Source organism: Anas platyrhynchos, chromosome 12 (assembly GCF_047663525.1).
Source record: "Anas platyrhynchos isolate ZD024472 breed Pekin duck chromosome 12, IASCAAS_PekinDuck_T2T, whole genome shotgun sequence".
Classification (NCBI taxonomy): Eukaryota; Metazoa; Chordata; class Aves; order Anseriformes; family Anatidae; genus Anas; species Anas platyrhynchos.
Window position 1 is genome coordinate 17440866 of NC_092598.1, and position 25137 is coordinate 17466002.

At 39.3% G+C, this 25137-nt stretch overlaps 1 protein-coding gene and 1 long non-coding RNA gene across 4 annotated transcripts in view; both read right to left on the reverse strand.

The window, feature by feature from the left end:
• NKD1 (NKD inhibitor of WNT signaling pathway 1) overlaps positions 1–25137 on the reverse strand; it is a 108460-nt gene that overhangs the window by 67722 nt on the left and 15601 nt on the right. The gene's annotated exons all lie outside the window — the stretch shown is intronic.
• On the reverse strand, positions 10882–17576 carry LOC119718149 (uncharacterized). Its single transcript, XR_005268853.2, has 2 exons — positions 15832–17576; positions 10882–13554 (listed from the first exon to the last, which is right to left on the reverse strand). It is a non-coding gene; the product is annotated as an uncharacterized lncRNA (long non-coding RNA).

The window sequence follows — 25137 nt, forward strand, 5'->3', positions numbered from 1 at the left end:
ATTTTTAAACAGGACATCTAAACTTCCCAAGTGTGGTGACCCATGAGTTTGGACATTCTGCTTTTAATCAAGTGAGATAATTAACTACAGGTCTCTAAAGAAAAAAAAAAAAAAAAAAAAAGAAAAGAAAGGCATCAAAGAAGAAGACCAGGCTACAATAAAGCAACTCAAGATCTGAGTGATAGGAGCTCCTACTCCTTAAAGCACAAATATTCAAGGAGGGATTTTTTGTTGTTGTATTATTATTATTTTTCAATCCATGCTACCAATATACAGGCAAGCCTTCTTCCTTCCTGCAAGAAGGTGACACCATCTTTTTTTCAAAAAAGTCTCTAGCACTGGTATGGCTGACCCATGAGAGAAAGGTTATTCAGCATACAAAATCTTGTCCCTAAATATTGTGCCATAGAGCAGATAAAGAAAACATTGAAATCCATGGCTGCAAATAAGTACAAACTGCTTTACAGATATTAACAGAATTTGTAAAATACGTTTAACAACTAGTTATGGTAGGATGCAGTGGTGGTAGGTGATAGGATGGTATGGGCTGCACTGGGTGTTTGTGTAAAAATGTAAAAATTTTAAAGATATTTTCCAGACCCATAAAGCATGGCATACAGAAGTTGAAGAGCTTGAGACGACCCAAAGAAAGGACACATGACTATTTATACTCATCTCCTTTTTTATCATGTGCCAACAAACCTTGCAAAGCTGAGTGACAGGGTTATTATTTGTTCCTTATGTGACTTACACATATTGTGAAAAAAAGACTCTCAATATTGTGAACCATTATGGAAAAAAAATAGTAGTTTAAAGCTGTTCATGTAATTCCCCACCCCACCCACTTCTTCCTACTGGTAAGATCTTACCACTAACGTAATGGAGCCATTACTTTGACCCGTGCTGCTGGGGAAAAAGCAAGGATTTTCTCAGTGTGTTCAATGTAAAGAGCTACAAGGAGATATGGGCTAAGTCACAAGCGCTGCACAATGCTGAGAAGTGCTGTGAATGCTGCCAGTTCTGTGACACACAGGCAAACAATGAAGCCATACAGAACAAGATGATCAATGGACAGAAATCCTTCATCTATAAAGGAGATGTACCCACTGTTGATAGTGGGTGTCATGTTCTGGTTCTGCAAAGATAAGACCCTGGGCCTCTGTTTTCTCTCTCCCTGACACATGCACACAGAAACACACTCTCCGTTAAACACACACACTTAACAGAGTGCAATGGAGGCCAAGCTCTACAGTCAAAGGTTCCTAAATCTACCCCTTTTCAGATACATGTGATTAATGCTTGGTGTTGCTGCTGACATTCCAATTTGCTCTCCAGCTTAATGGCCTTCCTTAAAGCAGCAATGAGTAAAGGAGAGTCAGCAGCTTTCCCTTCTTTTTCTGTCATCTACTCCTCTTTTACACATATTCCCTCTCAGATTTTTACCTCAGTGTTTCTTCTGGTAAGTTTCTACTATCTCAGCCACTGACCGTTTTTGCTTGTTTTCCCTGAGAGGGTGGCAGTTCTGGACACAGCAGCGACTTGAACCACACTCAGTGGACATGAGTCTGTCCACAGAAACCTGATAGATCTCCTCTGGTTAAAATAGCATAACTAACTGTAAAATTTCAAAGCAGCTAGACACTGAGCAGCTAATCCAACCTTACTTACCTCCTGCTATACATTCAAAAATAACAACGTTCTCAATGCTATAAGGAAATTCTCACCCCCAGTCTATATATAACGCTACCACCCAGAGATCGGCCTCACGGTGACACAAGCAGAGAAACAGTCATTCCTGTCCACATGGCTTACCAGAAACACTCACAGGCACTAAAACTGACCTCACTTCAGTTCCTGTTTCTTTCCAGTGATGAAGGGAGCCTACATGACCAGCTCAGATGTCAACATCTACCTTTTAGCCATCTAAAGTTAGCTGAGGTGAACTGAGCTCAAGGCCTGACGAGCACAGAACCCTCACAGCACCTCAGCAGCTGTGGCGAGGGCACCAGGAAGACAAGGGATAATGTCAATGAAATGCAGACTCTAATGCAGACTCTACATGCACAGTATGATGTATAAAAGCCTATGCTCATTTTATATAAATGACCAAAAAAATATTACTAAATTAATAATGTGCTTCCTATTTTAGAAGCTGGAAGCCTTAGAAAAAGACACCTATGGCAATTTATCCGAGTAGGCACAGCAGGTTTTGACCCTACCTTTACCACGCTAAGCTTTTGAAACTTTATCAGCATAGTTCACAAAATTCTTGGTAGCTCAAATCATTAATACAGAAAACGATCCTGGAATCATTACATCACATGCAGTCTTCATTATTCATTATTATACATATTCATGCCTCCAGTACCTTGATTTTGGTCCTCTGCTGTTTTCCCCACCTATGTTCATTCCTGACCTCAAAACAGCAATTTTGCAGGCTTACCAATCACAACATTACTTTCATTGTTATTTAACTCAGTATGTTTATTTGCTTAAAAACAAAACATAACAAACACTTATCGTCCCCATGAAGCCTGTCCAAAGAGGTGTAATTCTCACAGAGAGCTCTTGGTGATATCACTGTATGCTTAGCTTTGTTTAATAGTCTAGTCCTAAGGTACAAGTCCTCAACCCATTTTGGTCACCCTCATTTCAGAGCAGTCAAGTCAGCTACAAAAACAGTATGTTTCCTCTCCTCACCTTCAAGGTAAATTACCATAGTAGAAAGCAGAGTATAGTTAGCAGCATCTGCTGTGGTTAAATTAAAGGCTGGAGTCAAATTCTTTCTCAGCATTTTACAAACATTGAGCAATTTTTTGGAACGTGCAAGATGCCTCAACAATTGTTATATAATTTAGGAAGATAAATATTTAATTAAAACAAAAAAGGCAAACCAACTCTCTCCCTTCTTTGGTTAGATGCACGCTCAGACATGACATGTTTTCTGGCACATACAGTATGATAAGAGAGTTCAGAGCCTAATTCGTCACCAACTATAAAAAATAAAAACAACCAACCAAGAGTGATTTGTACATAACATCCCTCACTCTGATTTGGATGGTCTTTTGTAACTGTCACACAGAAAATGTGGTCAAAGCTAGAACTTTAAAATTAGGGTGAACTTGCACACATCTGGTAGCTTGTAGAACTCTTAGTTCTACAAGCCAATTTCTTCTGGCCAACAGCTCTTCTCAACACTCATGATACTTACTCTTCATGGTTCTGATTTAAAGAGAACAGTTGCCTCCAGCAAATTTAGTTATAGGAAAAGGCTGTAACAGAAAAATCTATGCCTCTATTCAGTAAAATATCTTCCTAAATGAAAATTCATTAATAATAATAATAATTATTATTATTATTCATTTTTAATTCACCGATCTATCAGCTTGTGAATTCTTCTGTATTTTTGTTTTATGTTTGCTTTCATTGTGGCAATCATGCAAGCAATCAGATGTCCTTACCAAAAAATAATAAACACAGCAATATATATGATAAAGGCGAATTCTGGAAAACACAGGAGGTTTTTTTTTTAAACACGTTTATAAGAAGTTGGGCACATTGGTAGACAAATATCAAATTTAAAGAAAACTGAAGTTGCAAAGGAGCTGTTCCAAGTAGGTATGCATAATCCTGAGACCTCAGCTCAGGTGTCAGGTAGGATATGGACTCCCGGTAGACATTACACGTCGGATAAGTCTACGCCCTTTTCTACTTGTAGTTATGATTCTCCCATGTGATATCAAATGGTATGTGCGCAGATTTGGACAGACTACCCTCGTTAAACCTTAGGAAAGTGAGAACGGGTTTTTAAGCAAGGGCCAGATTGTATTTGTTTAGCAGGTTTTTAAAAGCATGTATGTAAAAGGATACCCTGCAAAGGAAGCAGCCCAGCTTCAACCCCCATTAACCCTTGACAGGTATGACTTAAAGCTGAAATCTCACACCTTCCCTGGTTTATCTCTAAGTACTCAGATATGTACAGAGATAATTCTCAGATTCCCAGAGTTTACAGTTCCCAGCCCCATCTAATGAAAAAACTTCCTCACAGTGTTTATTTTTTGAGCACACCAGCAAGCCTTCCCCTCTATTAAGCTTCTGAATGCCCATTTCAGCAGGCTATCAGTTCATGTCACACTGTAATGAGCGTGAAATCTAACTATAAACCACACTCGGCCAAATTCGTATTAACAGAGACATAGGAAGTAAGACAGGCATAAGGGAAACCTAGTTCACAGCTGTGAAGATCATAACTAAAGTGCTACATACAAGAACAAGATTACATTTCCTATCAAATTCCATAAGGATTAAATCATCAAAATCATTCTGGGAAGGAGGACGGTTAATTTCATTAAATAAATCTGATATATACAAAAGGGACTCTACTTCTAAAATGAATAGAATATGAGAGAGATTTGGGAGTATCTTTTATGACTGAAACAACAGAAATTTATGATCATAGAAACGCAGCTGAATACACAACTAAGCAAACTTTGAATACCAGTTGTATTTTGGAAGTTTCTAAAAATTGAAATAATATTCAGACTCTAAACACAATAGTTCAACAGAAGACCCCAAATAATGTGAAAGTCCCTCCTCATCCCACCTCCTGAATAACAACCCTAAGTGGCATATAGGACTATGATAAAATGTTCTGTATATTTACTTTGTCACCCCCCTTGAATGCACTCATGAGTAATGCCACGCAGTTTTACTATTATTCAAATAAAAGTTAAACTTTTATTCTTCCCCACTTCTCTATATTTTATGCCAACAAGGAAGAGTGAGAAAAGGAGACTCAGCTCTAGCAGTGGTGGTGCTGGAGCAGAGATCTCTCTTAGTAAAACCTCACTCTAGGACACGAGAAATTCTGCTGTTTCTCAGAGAGCAGAAATGTGGAAATAGATTGACATGGAGGGGAAAGAGCAGATATGGAAGGAAGGAGAAAAGGAATTTCACAAAGAGGCTTAGTTGGAAAAAGTGAGGAGAGAGAGGAAAGGGAAATACAATTTCAAAAGACTTTACACAGATGAACTTAGTATTAGCCCATGACTTTAGGAGAGAAGTTCTCCTCTTAATACTAGGCTCCCAAATAAACTTTAGCAAGGTATTTTCATTTTTGTGGCACATTTTTCAATGACATGCAGATAAAGGTGTTGTAAGAAAGAGCTCTGCACTGACTGTAGTGAGTAATGAGCAGTCTTACAGTAACTGGGCTGATAGAGAGACCTGCTGCCATTCTCTATACACTGTGTTTTACCATAGTGAGGATGGAAAGGGATGGGAAACCTGGGGAAACACGTTCAGCTCTACTTGAAACTTTTTCCATGGAAAGGGAGGGATCACCTTAGAAATGTCAGGATGGCATATGAGCGTATGCTCCTTCGTTCTGGCCACAGTTACAGACATTCAAAGAATATTTTCTTTGCTAAACAGTATTCTAATTATCCACACCACTAACAGTTTCAGGCAATCATGCCAAATATTATTTATATGCAATTATTATTATTTGTAATAATCTCACCACCAAATTAATTTGAGCTTCTACTTCAACACGGACATCACACTACTTAGGAACAATTAGTGGAGGAAGTTATGAATATAATAACCAGATTTTACATTAAAAAAATAGATCTGTTGATGAATTCACTTTTTCCACCAATCCTAAAGTTTTTGACAGGAAAGAGAACAGAATGGTTTATTGTTTCCAATGTTTCCAAGTGCTATGGTCTCATCCCAAGACACCAACCAATAAATACACTAATACACTATGCAAAGATCTCACACTAATACACTATGCAAAGATCTCGTTTGTAGAAGGACCAGCAGTGTCCTTGTGTTTGGTCTCACATTTACAAAGTTCAATTGCTTGTCAAAACTTGCTCCCCTCCAAAAAAAAAAACAAACAACCAAACAAAAAACAACTATTTAATAGCAAAGACATGAATAAAGAAGAGACTTATTACAGGACAAACGAAACCAATAAACAATTATTCTCTTTTTGATGCTTAACTTGGGTGAAAAGAAAAATTAATATAGGGTAAAATTGCAAAAAAATGTTTATCAGTGCTGTCAATTTCAAAGAAATAAAGGTCATGAAAAATCAGCCCATCAGCCTGGCAGGAAAACACATTCAAGTCAAGCTACTGTCTTACAGTCTCAGAAGCCGTGACTCTTCCCCTACACATCAGAAAAGGGTTAAAAATTTGAGCAGCAACAGGAGCCTCACAGAGCCTCAGACTGTTAAATCACTGCAATAGTTTGCCAAGCCAGCTGAGGGAATGGTGTGGTTTCTTCTTGGTAAAAAGAAAACCAGAATTTGAGTAAAACATGCCACAGTCTCGACAAGTGCTGCCAGAGAAACAGCATTAAAAAAAGAGCTGGAATCTGGAACGCTGTTGGTGCTCAGCTGTGTTGTTACTCCAGGAAGAAGCAGGAGGACTGTGCCTGATGTGGATAAGAAGTAAAGAGGACAGGTCTGGGAGTCAGGGCTATGAGCAAATACTGCTCTTGAACATGACTGAAAGGCTTTCTTAGCGCTGAGTGCTGCAAGTCCCTGCTGCTTGGATAAACCAAGACAGTGGCTACAGCTTGCTGAGGGAATATCTTCTGAAGTTCATTTGGAGTTTCAGATTGGCCCAATCCATGAACTTCAAGCCAAACTCAACATTCAAGCAAAACTCACTTTCATCATACACAAAAACACAGCTAAACACCATCATAAAGCTATACCCAGAAAAAGCAATGGTCTGTCAGCATCTCTACAGGACAGCATCTCTGCGCAGAGGTGCTGGGTGCTGTTTGCTGCAAAGTGTTCGTGTGTGGCAAACCAAACACACATTCCTGGCTTCCCTTGCCACTTCCCAGCTGGTAGCCAGCCTCCAGCTCATCCAGGCGGTGACCCACCACAGAGTGACCGGCAGCTGCGGTCCTGGCACAGCAGTGCACACTTTGCACCGCCACCCCAGCAGCTTCTCTCTCTATAAGCAAAAAGATGACACAAAGGAAAAATGAAGCGAGAGGGAAAAAAGGGTCAGTGAAAGACAGGTAGGGTGAAAAAAGAATCAGGAATAAAATATGCTACACAACCACAAGGAAGGAAAACAACTAAATTTTGTTCAATTATTTTTCCCATAGTAACAAAATGGGCCTAATCCATATCATGGGCAAAAGTCCCATAAAATTTAATTAAAAACCCAAAGCCAGTAAACAAAATGACATTATGGCACCAGAAATACAACAGTTAAAGATTTGCAAAGTTTCAATGTAAGCCAAGTCACAGGTGGTTCATATGTGATCCTATATCCAGTGGAAGTAACTACCTACATGTCACTCAGCCCCTAAATGAATTCTGGAGGAAGAGATGAAATCACTCTCTTGGTGTCCTCTAGCTTTCACTAAACAAAAAAAATATTTCCATTTCCATCCTTTGGGATTTCATATACCCTTAAATTTGATGGTTAAGAGTTCTGTACTAAGCCAGATCATATAAAAGGTTCATGGTTTTCTCAAGGGAAATGTGCTGTGATCTCACTGCTTTCCCAGATAAATTTCACTGCATTGTTTCTTTTGCTGCAGTTTTAGACCCATGTGGATGCCATAGCCAATACCAGATGTGCCTCCATGCACTTGCAAGAGAGCTCTGAACAAAGAAAAACCAGGAGAGCTGGAGTTCTGTTTAATGAGAACAGCCCTGGGACAACGCTTTAATAGTTTAACTAACATTACATTCAAAACTTAATTAGCAGACGCTCTGAACTCACAAGCCGTGGCCCATGAGCTCTAATACACTAATTAGCTAAAACACCCTTTAAAGCCAAGTATAGCTAAACCTTCTTGAAGCTGTCACGTGAATTGTCAGATCTGAGGCAACATTTGTGCCACATATGGGAAATTCAGCCTTATTTCACTATAATGTGGTTGGATATACAATTATGGCAAGTTCCCAATTATTTTGGGTAACAAACAAACTATAAAATGTTCATAGCATATATTTCTATATATAAAGCAAGATCAAAGTAGATTTTAAACACAGACTTCCATACAATAATGTGAGCCAAAAGCCTCAGAGAAGTGGACAAGAAATAGTTTTCAAAACATCAGAAAATTTACATATCTAAAGGTCTTAAGGAAGGCTTTCTTTCTTTTTCTTTTTTTTGAGTCACAAGTTTTTTTTTTTTTTTTTTTTTACATCTTCCAGGGCCAAACAAAATATCCAGATATTTATTGCGTTTATTTGCAAACAGATTTGTTTCAATTTTAATCTCCTTACTTGTTTATTTGCTTAAATGAAATACCTGAACAAAAAGTTGCTTAAACCTAAGAAATATTCATTTCAAAAGTATAAAAAAACAAACATTCCAGCAACTTTAGTACAGCAGGAGAAAAAAGTAAAATGTGACAGTTTTTGAAATCAAGCTTTATCAGCGTTACTATTTTGACAAACATTGTCTGGGAAGTAAAATTCTCAGCAGGATTCCAGATCAGCTTTGTGTTGCCCCACTTTCTTTACTGCTAGTATTTCAGCATGACTACTAGTTTCAGCAGGAAATTTAGTTAAATCTGGACTTCAGGAAATGAATCTCTACTCCTGCTACTGCAGTACCTCACGAATGTTCCATATGGACTTTTACAGGATATTTTTGCCTTCCAACAAACCCTGGGAACAGTTCAAAATACCTTTTTGTTATGTCAACACGCACACACGCGTGTACTTTCAGCTGTTGTAGAGGTGTGGTTTGTATTTGAATTCCCACAGCATACCAGCATGGTAGCAGGGAAGTTTTCAACATGTCTTTATCTAACACGGTGTTTCATGAATTGAAATCAGTTTAGGGCACTGCACATGCATTGGGGAACAGAAAAGAGAAAAATTTAAATCAGGGACATTGGGACAAATTGTATTAAATACGGACTACATCCTATGGTCTTAAAGGACACAAAAGGAAACGTTAACCTTTCATGACAGTGAAATCCATGGTGCCTAATTTATCTGCCTTTGAGGAACAAACACAGCCACTGCCAGGATTCGGACCTGTAGAGCCAGGGCACTTCGGTGATTGAAATCTGATGCTTCCATACACAAGCTGTTAGTTTTCCTTCTCCAAAGCCTTGCTTTTACTGCTAAAAAGGTGTGCTTCTATAAGTTAGTATGAAATTAGACGTAGATTCTTACCCATCAAAGGTTAGGCTATGAAACACCTTTTCAACAGGAAAAAGAGCGCAATCTCCTCTTCCCCTTGACCCCCAAAACAAGCAAGTACTCAAAAAACCTGGAGATTTACTGGGTTATTTTATTTTAACAGATCTTGGTCAGTTTATAAACATGCTTATATGGCATAGCTGTTTGTAACCACAGGGGACAACCCAGTTGGTCATTACACTCCTTTGCCTCATTTTTTCCAAAGCGCGTGAGACATCCTAGATAAAAATACAAGGCTTTTATTTTTAAACACGTGGCAAGACAGATAGTTACCCCCTGGCTGTTACTGACCTTCCGTAGTAAACCCTCTGGTAAAGCAGGCTGAAAATCAGAGCCCTGCTACTGTGCCTGGTCAGAGAGCACTGAGTGCAACCTCACACAGCACCAGCCCCTGCGATCTGGCCGCTGGGTGTTCTTTCTGCTTCTACCTACCACAGTAGAGTACCAGCCATACAGCAAATATTAGACAGTGCAACAATCCTGTGACATTAAGAGCACTGTTTTACACATGGAAATGCATAAAACTCACACTGACACAAATCCGTAGCTTATAGCTGTTAGGACAGCTACCACCATCAAGAAGTGTCCTTCTTTCTAGTTTTATGTAGTGCACACGAGATCCACACAACATCAAGGGAAATCTGAACCAGGAGCGCAGAAAAACTTACTCCCAACAGGTTGAAAGTAATAACAATAAAGGAAAAAAAAAAAGGAGTACATCAAAGTACAGTATTTAGTTCTGCTTGTATGTGTAAAGCACTAAGTCTTCCCTTGAGGATGCAGAGTTGTGATGTTTGCTCCAGCACTGTGCTGCTCCTGTTAAAGCCATAGAAAGAGTTCAAGCCTCCCGATAACTTTGCGACTGCTGATCCAGTAAGCTGCTTAAAGGACTCTTGATCTCTCAAAGCAAATTTTTTGCTTCCAGTTTCAAGTTATATCCCCTATTTCAAATGACTGAAAAAAAGGAAGAATTGAAGGAAAAGAAATATCAAAAATGAAGAAAAATTAAAATGAGACATGCAGGCTCTCCACAGAAATCAACCAGCAAGAATTCAACAGCACACTATTCAGATTTCAATCCCTCATGTTCAACGTAATATGTGGGCAGCAAAATGAGGCTAATCTTCCCCCTTTCTCCTGTAAGTAAGTGTAGAAAGGAGCCTAGCAGGATCTGTACACAGAAATGAGTTTCAGTTGCATCCACAGGACTGACTGCTGCTCTGCAGTCCTAAGGAAATGCTACATATCACACAGGCAGGAAGAGATCAAAGAAAACCCATGAGATTCATCACCCCTGCTCCCTCCCAAATCTGCTTTAGCCCCAAAAGAGAGAACATAATCTAAACTTGGTTCAGATTTTCCATCCATGCTGTAGCAGGACTTGTCCCAGCCAAGGGGACACTGCCACAGAGGAGCTGATGAGCCATCAGCAGCCAAAGCTGGGGCAGCATCCAGCACCCCTATGGCTACAAATTGATCTTAGCTTGGTTTATGTGAAGCATTTTCTAAAACAGAACAAAGGAGTTTACCAGAAAGGTATTTACAGTTTTTTTTTCTTCTTTCCATATTCCATTTCCAATGGATTTCACACAGATGGAAAAATCTGGTTTTGTGCTCTGAAGCTCCAGTTGGTTTGTAGAACTGGTTGTTCTGCAGACTGTCATGAACAACACTCTCCAGGCTAAGTGCAAAGTTAATTTATTAGCGTATTTTATTTCACATATACATGTAGTAGAAAAACTAAAGAACTATTAAGGGGTCATTAAGACACCAGAAATGAGAATCTAAACAAGTAGGTGTTTCCCCACTGAGGACTGTTGTAACACCTCAGGAACTATTTCATGCACTTACATCATGGTTAGAGTCAGTCCAGAGCAAGCGCAGTGATTGAAGGGCAAACAGCAGTTGTCATTCAAGCAAGATCTTACTCCAAAAATGCTTTAAAAATAAGATACTGTGAAATCTTGAGAATTCACTGGAATGCTACTCTTTAAAATTTAAGTAGGAAATGTGAAAGTTTTAAGGGCAGTTTCTGAATCCTCCTAATCGCCCCCTCTACCTGAATAATATAATAACAACAACAAATCTCACTGCCATAGTGTTGATTTCAGTCTTCTGTATGTGAGCTCTCACTGCAGCCACCCTGAATAGTGGAGGGGATCTCTGGGAACTGCCCTGACCATCCCGTCAGGTCCTAGCTGTGGTCCGCAGCCTGCTGGGGCTTTATGGACTACTTTTGGAGGGTCTATGCCTGCATGTCAGAGCCTTCAACTCACTATATCCGATTTCAACTCCAAGCAGAAAAAAATTCTAAACAACTCAGAACGGGTAGAAAGCCACGGACATGGGGCAAAAGATACCAGTGCACTTTCTTGCAGGAACTGGAACAGAAATTACAACTTGTCTCATTAAGAAGCTATCAAGTACCTATTAATAGGGATCCCAGCTGAAATGGTAATCCTCAGGTAAAAGGCTTATTTAGCAGTGTCTAGAGACACTGCAAACATTAGTATCAAGTCCCTGTGGATGAGCTTGCTGCTATGGAGAGGTGCAATCACTTTCAACTGCACTGAAAAGTTAGATGGGCAATTCACTTCCCTCTCCTCCCTGATTCCATTCCTACTTATTCTCAAGCACTGTAAAGCTGCCAAGGGAAATTACAAAACTGCAATACTAAACCAGGATGGTGAATAGCACATTACATGCAGTGAAAGCATGGCTTCTTCTAGCCGAGCGCCTTACTGTGCAGACCTCCTGCTGTGACCAGGAGGTTGCAGGCGTCTGTAAGGTTGGCCTGGCGCTCCCATACCCCTCCCAGAAGTAAGTCGTTCCTTCCTCTTGCACCTCCATATGCATTTGAAGAGGTTTCAAAACCTGCCAAAAAACCTGTATTCATGATAGTTGAGTGGAAGTTGGCTATACTGCATGTCCTCCTGTGAAGCATGGCAGCTTGAATTTAGGAGTAACATTGCCTCTCAAATTCAAGTACATCTTTCTGTCCCAGATGAACGGTGAACTAACTGCCATGTAACAGTGCCCTCAAAGCCCCTCTAGCAATTTCATTTACGTAATTTACATTTCACTTAAGTAATTTTTAGTGAGAAAAAGTTGAAACAACACAGCTATTACTGTCAGCTATCTCACTTCTGCAGATAATGTGACTAATAGCACTGCTCCTCTAGAATCAGATTTGCTTTTCCATTAATGTAGTCAGACTTTGCACAAGTTGAACAAGTTGTATGAACAGGGATGAGACATAAAAACTTCAGGCATACTGAAACAAGTATCTAATTTTCACACATTCACTGCCAAAGACAGGTGTTGTGTTGGTGTAAACATGAAAAGAATTTGGCGCATTTCAGTTTATTTAGGCCACAGGAGATTAGGAGAAGGCATTGTTTGGGCAATACTGTTACGCTGAAACGATGAGCGTCAGGAAGAAAAAGACTATAAATAAAATAGACAGATGATTGAAGTCAGTGGGAACTGCACACATGCATCCAAGGACTGTATTTGGCCCATAAAATGGAAAACCAACATCAGCTGTAACCACAGCACAAATGGGTACAATTTGTCAGGTCCAAACACAAGAACACAAATGGAAGTGACAGAGCCAGAACACTCCAACCTCAAAGAGGATCTGTGATAGACATCAAAACATTTTCAGAAGTTACAGAGAAAAATCCTTGAAGATAAATAACTTGAGTACAAGCCTTTTAACATAATTAACTCTTCCACTATAGGAGAGGTAAAATTGAATACAGAAGCTGGGATTTAAAAAAAAAAGATTTATCGCAAGTAGTACATTTCTGCTTAAGGAATCAATCCACTTACTAATTAATGAGAACCACTGTCTGCCACCTCTTCCTTCTCCCACCAGCACATGCCCACACCAGGAACAATTTCATACTTCTCCAGGCACTAAGCCAATCATATTTATGATGTGCACAAATCCAGCAGATTATCATGCCAGCTAGATTAACTAGTGATGCCTCCTTGATTGCACCAGCCTAACACCACATGCTTTTATGCGAAATACAACTTACAAAGCACACAGTGTGTGGAATGAATCAATAATTGAGCAAATCTGCTCTCTCATGAATAGTTTTCAAATTTCCACGTGAGGCAAGGAGTAAGCAGAATCCTTTGGCAGTCAGAACAATACACAGCTAAACTTCATGTAGTCAGGGTAGAAGCATTTACACTGTAATGCAGGCAGGGCTTCATCTTTGCTCCTTCAAATTAGGGCTTTAAAGCAAGGTTCACTCCTGAATTACAGTCCTGACACAGAGTTTGGTAGAAACAAGCTTAGAGTTGTCTTGCTTGATGAGCTCCTGTTGGAGATAAGGACATTTCTGGAAAACAAAACAAAACAAAAAAACAGGCAGAACTAGTCTCTTCTGGGAAATGGAGGCACAGGGAGTGGCCCATTCTAGATCTCATGTTACCAAGAGCCTTTCCAACACTAAAGTACCAATATAAGTACTATTTCACTTTAGTAAGGTCTAGCAGTTCTCCTTATTTTAGGCATCATAGTATCTGTGGACACAGAATGACTGTCCACCAGTAACTGTTCATCTGTTGAACCGAAAGTCCTTGCTACTATATGCCTCTCTGCTGTAATGCAGGCAGTATTTTGGCTTCAGCTCTTTTTTAAGACTGTATTCTTACAGGTAACAGGACTCTTCTTTTTTATGCAAGGGATTCAGACCTGGAAAGAAAGAATTTGCCTGGATTTACATTCCCTTCCTGTTTTTTTCTGAAGCTTTCAGTATTTCATCTGTATCCTTCCTGTCTGATTATTTAAATATCACTGTTCTGTTCTATCATTTCCTGCACTTTTAAGACCATTACTCCTTCTATTTAGAACTGATTATCTTTCTTATTTAAATGCAACATTTCTACTAGCAAGTCGTCTAAAAAGACAATCAAGACTCTTTTCCTATGCTTTCTTGTCGCTTGGTAGCCTGTAATACTCAAGGGCTTCTCTTCCAAAATCTCTTTGAATTATACCTCATCAGTCACTTCTGGAAGGCTTACAGTTGGATTAAACTCCTTGTACTGCCTCCTGTTACAGTCTTAAAAGGACCGTTTTCTGACTTACATTACTTGTTTTCCACATCTCATTCTTATTTATCATTTGCATTTCAGTAGCACTTGGAGGTCCCAGTGAAACTGGAGACAACAGTCTGCACACTCAAATACAGGGACTCTGCCCCAGGAGTTAAAAATTGAAAGAAACGTGCAAAAGGAAAAACAAAAAAAAGATAATTGTCTTTTGTGGGAAAGATGAACACACACAATACGGAAACAAAATTCATTCAAGCTTACAAGGTACTCTCCCAAAGATCTAGAAAGTGAGGCCAGGTCTCCTAAATCTGAAAGGTTACCTAGATCCTCTTACTGATGTGCTGTTTTCTAGGGCCTTTGTGCCTATCTGGTCTATTTAGTTACGTAAGAACAACATATAAATGGCTGTCATTGCTTTTGCAGTCTCCAAAACCTGTTTTTCCAAATGCCAGTGATGGAGTTGCAGTATATCACAAGTACTCCATTTAGAAAAATGGGTGAACAAAGCTAATTGGAGTGTATGATCTCCATTTCCATGTAGTAGCACCCCAAGGTACCAAACGGGCTAAAATGACAGTCCAAGAAATTTGATAGTTAATATTAAACCAAGAAAATACATGTTCTAAAGCACAGAACATCATGTCTAAGCAAGGACAAGATATTATTTTCCACAAAAATACATTTACTGCTGCATGTCTTATATAAAAAAAAAATCTCCAAGAACCCCAGCCTGGAGCATATAATGGTTTATGCAACAAATACTTGTGAAATGCCTACTTAAAAAGTTAAACCCCCTGGAGGGCTTGTGAATCTTTTAGTTGTAATGTACCCCTGGAGGATTTTATTTTGTATCCGCCTAGCCTAAAGTTAAAGAGTACTTTTTGAACATGTTTGCTTTACTTGAAGCTAAAATCTGGGTTACTTGGGGGAGGGCAACAGAGAGTCCAATAAATCTTACAATATACTTCTTGGCAAGAAAACTACTTACTGGTGTCACGAAGAAACAACTTAACTGCTCTCTAAAGAAATATTGGTTTCAGAAGTTACCATTGTATTCAAGACACATGGAAGCTGCATTAAATCAAGTTGTGAGAAGTACAGGGGTTATATATGAGTGCTTTTTTTTTAAAAAAAAAAAAAAAGTTAAATACTGAAACAGGTCCTGACATTAAAGAAAAAAGAAAAAAAAGAAAAGAAAGTTTGAGGCTTCCATAAATTCTAAAGGGAGGAAGTTTAAAACTTGGGTGTTCCACTCCTCAAGTCACATTCCACAAGGAAACAGCTTGTGGAATTTTATGTATATACTTTTACCATTTAAATTTCAGTGTTTTATTTAAACTTCTATTTTCACAGTTTAAAATTATCTGTGTGTGCACATAGCTCAGTGAATTCCCACAGTCTCTAGTTTTTCTAAAAGAGGGAGCACACTTGCCCTGAGAAGATCAGTTAGCGTATGTTTTCTTATTCATATTTGGGCAAGAGCCCCAACTGTTGGTTCACGACACTCCCAGTTACTTCCCCCCACACTAACTAGTGCCACCAGCAGAACAAATCTGCCTTACCAGTTGCCTGTGCATCTTGGTCTCCCACCACAAGCTGCCCAGAGGAAAAACTGGGAGGCCCAATCTCTACATAGAATCAACTGTAATGATAATAAAGTGAATGTAGAGCCTTCAAAAGAAAGCAAATGGAGTAGTCAATACATCAACAAACTCATATAAAAACTCAACAAAATATATGAACAAACTCAGCTCACGTTAGAGCAAGGTTGTGTTTCCATGCTTCCATTCTGTGAATTCAGAGTATATTGCCAAACTACAGTTAACAAGGCCAGTTTGCATTTTATTTTATTTTTTTTCCAGAATTGGATTCTAATAATATAGAAATTACTTCTGTTGTTACAATTCATCTACTTCTAGACCAGGACTGGAACCAATTGCTCTCAATAAGTGCAGAACAACACCATGTATCAGGAACTTTTCCTCAGTGTAACTGAATTCTAGAATATATTTTTAACATATACATTTCACACAGCAAAGGTTCCTTAGATGGGATGAATGTTTCTCAACAGTTTAGCCTGTTATTTTGCTGCACTTCCTCTCCCACCATACCTACAGCATTGTGTTCAGCAAAAAGAAAAAAAAACAACACCTATCAATGCCATCCTTTAAGTTGATCGCTTTGCTCCATGTGAAGAATACTGAAGATTTTCCTCAAGTGTTGCAAAACTATCTCAATTCTGATGCATCAGAGCCGTAAACTCCCTTACCAGCTATAGTAGGTTGAAATTTAAGTGGCATATTTTTAAAACTTCATAATCCAAAGTAAAATATATTGGGAACAATGTAATTGTCTCAACTGCAGATTAGAATGAATATTTAATGTTACAGTGTTACCATCACAAAAGGCGCACTTCTTTTGATAAAGACATTGATCTATCTCTAAGTGTCCTGGGAGGGCGAGGCTGAAATATTGAAGAGAAGCTGGCTTGGATCTAGGTTTCAAAAATGACAAAAAAAATTTACCAGCCCTCAGTTCTTAACTGTCTTACATTAGTCTTCAAAGTTAAAAGGGGGATTAAAAACATAACCAAGTAAAGCAAGAAAATACCAGACATACTGAATTCAAACACAGTCCAATTTTATCTCCTAATTATTTAAAATGCAAGCTGCCAAGTGCACCAACCATTATGACAACAAAACTCTGATCCAACTTTGCAACAGCAACAAAAAAAAATGTTTATCAGAGAGGTCTAAACCAGACTCATTTTGTAAACTTGGAAGCAATTCCAGAGCTAGAGCCATACATCTAAAAGGAAGAGATAAACCCTCACTCACATTTTTATATAACAACTATAAATGGATAGGCAGTCTTCACACACACACAAAAAAAAAAAAAAAAAAAAAAAAAAACTTGAAAGCCTTCACAGTCAAAGCCACAAGACTTCAATAATGGCTACTTCTTATCAGGGACAATTCAGGGACTTGTACCTTAAGTGCAAGTACAACTCTTGGCAGAAATGTCCCAGGCCTTGTGTGTTGAGAGAGGGAAGAGGAACCAAGCTAAATCAGGGGCTCAGAGCACGCACTTGCTTCATACAAAGGAAATCGTTTGCTTGCTTCACAAAGAGTCTTGCAGGACAAGGGTTTCAACCCCTTCTGAGTCATCTTTAGTTTCCAAGCATTTCATGTGGAAATTGAAGCCAAATGGCATCAAAGAACTGAGGACTGAAATGTCTTGGCTTAAACGATGCATGTGAGAATGAGACACAGACAAACACGTTTAAAAAGACAGGGAAATTTCATGTTCTTACCCTCCACTCACATTTTTCCAAATGCTTCTGGAGAACCAGCTGGCTCAGCAGATCACAGAGGGAAACAGAGCCTTCAATGCAACGGGCTGCTGTTTCAAATCCAGCCCAGTCTTACAGTGACTGAAAGTTATTATCCAATAGGTGGCCAATGTTAAATGAAATAGTGATTTCACTTCCAGTTTCTGTTAAGTAGGTGTTTGCAACACAACTGGCAGTTTCATCAGACAGGCCAAGCTCTGGCTCTGCGAGTCATGACCGAGGCGTGCTGGCAGGGCAGGACGGTGCCTTGCACCTGTTCTGTGGCAAAGAACTTCACTTACCAATGCTGTTAAACACAAACCAGGAATTAGTATGTTTTTAAAACAAAGATGAAGAGCAAAATTCTACACGTGACTTTTTTCTGATTAATTCCAGCAATGGAATATAGATCTGGTATGTTTGCACTATATAAGTTATTATTACATCAAATTAAACTTGATACAAAACTCAGACTTTGTTCCAGGCTATAAGCAAGGAACTGTAGGGCTCTGTCATCTGATATAGCTCTGCTATCATGGTTTATGTAGCAAACAACTAAGAGCTAGGAAAATTTACTGGATGAACCTGAGCAAAGCGCTTTGGGCTAGTTCCTAAGCGTTACAAGATCTGAGAGTATGGCTACCTGGCAGGCATTCCATGGTAACAGCTCATGTCAACACTCCCTTGGGGTAAATAAAGGCATAAGCTGCTTTGCATTACCTTGAATTTACCGCGGGGTATAAGAGAATTCATACAGTCCTCCACGGAGCAGTTGTTGATGTGGTCACAGCCTTCGCTTACCCAGAAAATACCTACCGAGGATCTGTAACCAAACTCCCATACCAGCCTTTGAGGTACTTGATGCCATCTCCACTCTCAGCAGGCACAGATTTGTTACCCAGATGAGGGGGGGGGGGGGTCAAGGTGGGTCTTCAACTCTGCCAGCACTTTGCCATTACGTGTTTTGTCTGATATTCCCACACCCTCAGTGCAGACAACCTATTTTAAGGTTCCTCTAGCATCTGACTGTCCTATATGTTTTGTTTAAAGGGAAAAGCAGCCCCCACCCAAATAAAACAGTCCCCAAGAGAAACCAAATAATTAGCAACACATATTTTGGTACAGCACATGGCTTCCCCTTCCAGTGCATATAAAGGAAACATCTTTGAAAAGCAGGGAACCAGACACTTTTTCCAGCAATATTTAATCTAATTTATGTGAGATTAAAGGCTAAAACTACACTGAGTTAATTTATGCACTGAAAGAAGAACACTATGCAAACTTGTGAAGAGAGTTTTGTGTATATCTTATCCAATGTCTTTTCTCAAATGTACTCAAAGCTGAGAAAGGGCAGGATGTCCTCAGGTCGCTCTACAAATACTTGTCTGCTGAACCACAGGAGTGAGAATCAGACTCCACTATTTCCCAAGTGGTGTTTCCACCTGCATGTTATTGATGCCCCAATGACAGACCTTATATTGTCACAACTCTCTTTTGAGAGAGGCTGCAATTCCTCTTTCCCTTGTACAAGCACTCCTACAGAGTTCAGCAATACACTACAAGAAAGCTGTAAGATAGTTTAACAAACTAGTAAGCCTATGTATCTCATTTATTTTTGTCTGTATATGCATATACACGTGCATATGTATGTGGGTATATGTACATTCATTCATTCAGGAAAGAAGAGGTAAATTTAAAACAAGTATTTCAGTAACAAGTGAGTGTTACAAAATAATATTTTTCCTCCTAAATGCGTGGATAAAGAACCTTTTGCTAGTCTCTGAATTTGGCTTTCACAGCTACATCATCAAGCAACGTCCTACCCAATAAAAATATTGCTGCAGAATTTAATAACTACATCTATAGCACCTTGTCTGAGATTCAAAAGTCTTGGAAATTAAAATATGGCAAGCGCAGAATTTATGACAACTCTGAAGTAATGTCTATGCATACATTCCCTCTTAATGTCACGATTAATTTACTGCTAGGCCTATACTGCAACAAATTTAAAAATAAGTTACTGGTTCTGCCCAAAAACAATGCTCACCCACAAAAGGCTAGCTTCTGGCACCTGTGTCTGCTGAACATTTTTCTGCCTACTGAATGATGGTAACCAGAATAAAAGTCAACAATGCTCAGATGTGTTAACAGCTACAAGCTCTTTGCAACACCCCCTATAAGCTATAACCAAATGTGATATTGCAACATGTCTTGTCATCACCCTCTTCCTGCCCTTCCCAACACACATATTCCTCATGAAGTGATCTTTTCTCTCCAATAGCACCTCTGCTCTGGTATTTTATTTCTGCTATGTTATAGGAAATAGTGGGAGAAAATGTCTGCTGTTACACAAACAATTCTGTTTATGAATTGAAAATTACTTCTAGGCTTGGCATTTACAATATATTTATTATTTCAAGGATCATTAATCTTTATAAAGGGCAGAGCTCTGAGTTACTGCTGTCAGCATAATCTGCCAAAGCCATGCTTAAAGTAACAGCACTTCTATGTTGACTGGTATCACATACAAGATGTTTGCTAAAGGGGAGAAAAAAATCTCAAGTCTTATTTTTGCTGATGTAGATGCACTTGACTATTCTGTTTTCATTAGAAGAGTGACAGTTCAATGGACACAATCTTGAAGACCCTTTTCTATCATGTACTTGAGAAGCTACATATAAATGGTGCAGTTTTGACAATTCTTAGAGAAAATGAAATCTGTACCAATTTCCAAAAAGAATTATTCCATACTCAAACAGACCTTCATTGCCACGTCTTTACATACAAGCTTTTTTATTTATCACGGTCTTCCTGTTGCTATTCCTAATCCTACTCCTTTACTTCAAACAACATTTTTAAGTCTCAAATGATATAGACTAAATTTGATCATTGCTTCATTACTATGTGCTGGCATGCTTACATATGGAAACGGACTGGAATGGGTATTGCAGAATAGCTGCTACACAAACACTTTGCTTCACAATATATGGCGGTGTCAGTAAGTACAAACTGCTGATAAATAAAAGCACTGTTAGTCTTTGATTCTATAATAAGAGCTCTTCTTTTCATTTTCTATACGTACACAAGAAGGAAACAATTTGCTCTTTCAGCCTTCTTAATGCAATTGTCCTTTGCTCCTCAGTCGATTTTGTCAAGTGTGCCCAGTATCTTTTCAGTATCTTTCTCTGTGAACAAAAGAATATTCTGGTGGCAGAGAACTGTACATTGCATACTGCTTGTATGATGAGATCTCTATGTTCACGCAAAACATTACCGCACTTGGTTTGGCATCAGTTCTTATGCTGAAACACAGACGTTCACCACACACGGTTTTACCCACAGATTTAACAGGTCTAACAAAGGAACACTTGCAAAGCCAACAAGGAATGAGAAACAGGCAAGATGAACAATACTGTAGCTTTCTACAAGTTTCTGTAGAAGTGATTTCTCCTGCAATGCTGCAAAAGGAGCAGCAAGGGACAACTCAGCTGGGGTCATAGCCTGAACTTATTGAAATTTCCTAGTGATTTTTCAATAATGCCTAACAAGTGGTTCAGAAAGTCAGCAAAAGGAAAGAGTGTTTCTCAAAAGGTCACATTCAAATTCTTCTAAATAAGCGATTATTTTATTCTGACCTCTTTGGTATCAACTGGAACTTTGCCTGAGAAAATGGTTTCAGGACTCTGCCCACTGGTTTGTTTGTACAGTGGTGCAGGAAATATGTAAATAGATTAAATTTATGACAAAGTGCCAAGCATGTGAGCATGACTGTACACCCATTTCAGTATATTCTTTGCCACACAATTATGACTGCCAGAGCCTAACTCTAAAGAAGTCAGAACTAAAATCCGTTTTGAAAACAGACACCATGCAGAGTCTGATGGGCTTGCTCACCATCATCTCGGGCCCATCACACACGTTTGTTCACATTATCAGCCTTTGCTCAGAGTGAAGTCAGTCCGCACATACATTAAGTGCTACACCAGGCTGCAGACACAACGGGTCATGGCCCAGGAGAAAGCCTATTCACTACCTAGCTTACTTGTTCTGTTCACATCTGGGCAATTGTTTCTTACTGCCATAGGTTATCATGTCTTGAGACAAAAATTCAAATTTGGAGCCCTAATGTCCCACATACTGCCCAGTCAGACCTAGCTGAACAGATAGCTCTTACCCAAAATGAGAGTTGTTCTTCCAATTGCATTTAGGAAAAACAAACAAACAAAAAAACTTCATCTCAGTCCAACACTTAATTCTTAGTGTTTAGCTTTAGGTGAGGAAGTTCAGCTTCCTAAAATCAAGGCTATTCACTGTTTAAACCTGTTCCCATCAATTAACTTCAATTGCACAAGCACCAAAATGTAACAAGCAATTGAAGCTGAAGCATCAGCTAACAAACAAACGCTTCCCTAAGAAGAGAACATGATGGGACATTCACTTCCTTTCTTCACTGTTAAGAGCGTAATGCTTTGTGTTTTCACTTTGAGATAATTTATGACAAACATTATTTTTCATAAACAATTAGCACTTGACATTTGCAGCTCTACTAGGCTAGTTAAGCTGTCCTTCTCTGCCAGAGTACTCATGGTTTGTCCAGTAAAAGAAAGGATCTGACCCCAGTAGAAAGCAATGTTTTCTAAAATGAATATGCATTGAAACAGCAAGACTTACTATGAACACAGCGCAGCTCTAAAGCCACATGGGCGAATTTTAACATTTATATCCCTGCTAACTAGAGACAGACTCAAAACAAAACCACAAATATGGAGAATGTTTGAATCTAGATCAGAGTTTTATAGCTCACACCCCAACTCTTCTCTTAACAATGGCTAGAAGATGCATTTCAAATATTAGTTATTTTTATTAGTTATTTTTAAATTACAATATTTGCTCCATGCACAGGAAATGAGTTTAATAGTACATCTTTGGGGATTAGCTTTGTTTAACTGTGCAAGCCTTTGATTCAAAGTCTGTAGATAGTATTGCTTTAGTTGTTACACAGAAACTGACTTATTTCCTAGTGGGATGCCTCCTTTGCTCAGATGGTCATTCACCTTAATCCCTGTTAACTTCATGGGATACCATACTGCACGTATCATTGGCTGTAAAGGAAGTCCTTTATCCATGTTTCTTGGCCTTCCTCTATTCACAGCATGAAACTGCTGAAGATAAATATGCTGCTGAAGCACTGGAATGGGGAAGTTGGATATAAAGCAGTACATTCTCCTTGCAGGGGAATTCTCCATTTCTAGACAATATAAAGCAGCTCCTGAGGATGAATTTACTGCTTTTCTGCTTGGGCATATTGCACCATATCATGACCCCACTCTGTACTGCGAGTGAGGCAGCAGCTGAGAGCTGCAGTGCCCCGAAGCTGCCTGTGAGATGACTCTGATTCACTAAATCACAGCTCCCTTCAATTTCCCTGCTGCCACAAGGAAGGCAACAAATACTGTTGCTGTGCTGTCCTCTCCTTAAAACAGTTCTGCTCCTTCATAAGGAGCTGGGCCATGCTCCACTGGATCTCTAATCACAAATAGGCAAGTAAGGAAGTAGGAGATATGAGGAGAAATTCCTTAAGTTCAAAAACAAACAAATATGATATGCAAATTTTTTTGTTATCAAAGCATACAGCAGGTACGGCACGTTTGGGCAGTACACATGCTGCACGCTTGCCTCCAATGCTGTGCTGTGGTGTGCTAGCCAGTGCAAGATGGCAAAAGGACTGCTGATGTCCCAGCAATGTCCCAAACATGCACCCTGCTAGTCAGACCGGCACGTGGCTTTGTTTCTCCTCTAAGGGTTTAATTTTCTGAACAACATAGTATTTAAATCAAGCTAAGGCAATGGCAATAGCTGTTAGAAGAGAAGTCTCTAACACACACAGTGTCGAGACCTGAGGAACTGGCAGGGTAAGAGACACACAGGGCAACTGCTGAGACCGTGTGATCTGTCAGCAGTAGGTGGCAAAGAGCTCTAAGACTCCAGGGGGATGGGAAAAAAAAAATTAAAATGCTCAAATCTAATGCACAAACTAACGTACGCTGCCTCCAGCCGGATTGGCCAAACTCTCCAAACCACAGAACCACTAGATTAAGAAAAGTCTTACAATTCAATGTTCAGAAAAGTCTTCATTAGAAAGAAAATAATGGGCTCTAAGATATCATTAAGTCCCCTATAGATGGGCAGAATTCATCCGGATTTCCTTTATGTTGATAAGGAGGGGGAGCTGCTGGCATGGATGTGCCTGGTTGCCAACAGCTGGCTGTGGGGTGTGTTCTTTGCCAACGGATCACCAACACTCTACATCTCGTGTGCTCCGTTGTCTACAAGAGCAAATGGCATTCTCAGCAGATACTTCAGTGGCAGCAACTAAAAGGCTTGGGAGTATTCAGCACAAACCACCCGCCAATGTTTCCAAACATAACCGTGGTAATACATCACTGCCAGCACCACAAGGAGGATGGAAGAGGTGTTAATTAACCTGCAAACCTGCTCCACTTTGCGCTCCAAAGAGTACAAAGGCCCAGCAGAATCGGAGGCATAGTTCACCCTCATTATAAGGCTCTCCATTACAAAGCCAGTGCAAACAAAAGGCTACTGCTTTGACTCACCACTCCACTTCAGTTCATTGTAAACATTTTGACATGTATTTCACTCATGTACAAACTCTGCTGCTCCAAAGAATAACTTTCAAGAGAGGGTAATTTCATTATTCAAGTGAACACCAAGAAAAAAAAAAAATCATCTCCCTGCAAAGCCCCAAGTCTAGCTGGACTGAAGATCAATCTGATCTGACCTTTAGTCAAATCTTTAACTTGCGTTTTTCTTCTCCCTTATGTCTACGTAGTCCATTTCTTCTGGTAACATTAGTAAGTCCTACTTTCTGTATTATTTACCTGTTATGGTTTATACACATGTTAGCCATATGCTCTATCCCCACATTCCAACTGATCTTGCACAGAATCTATGTGTCACTAAAAGTGAGGTACAGCAATAAGCAATCTACAGCCATCACCTCTTGAATGCACATGTCCTTGGACAGGAGGCCTCCACAAGCAGTGGAGATTCAACTCATACATTAAAGGCACATCCCTTCTGCCACCTTCTAACCCTATCCAAACCCTCACTCGCATGAGTGAGAAGACTCATCTTTTTTCCTCCATATTTTAAAACTGCTTTGGTTAATTCAGCCTTTTTAAAACGAGATATCTTGGGCCACTGGGTTGTGTTGAGCATTGGACAGTTCAAAAAGGCCCCTTGCCAGAATAAGGTCAGGGAAATTACCGTAGAACAACAACAACAACAAAAAAAAATGTGTGCCCCCCAACAATGAAGAATTGTATAAACTCAAAAGGAAAATGTTATATATATATATATACATATACACACACACAAAGAACACTTTGCTCAGGAGACTATGCAGCCAATACCTGGCTTATTCACAACAGCATAGCAATGAACAGCATAAAAGATCAATTACAGTTGGTATTGAAGCTCTTCGTGAGCTTGAAATGTTTCTTTGCCTACCTCAACA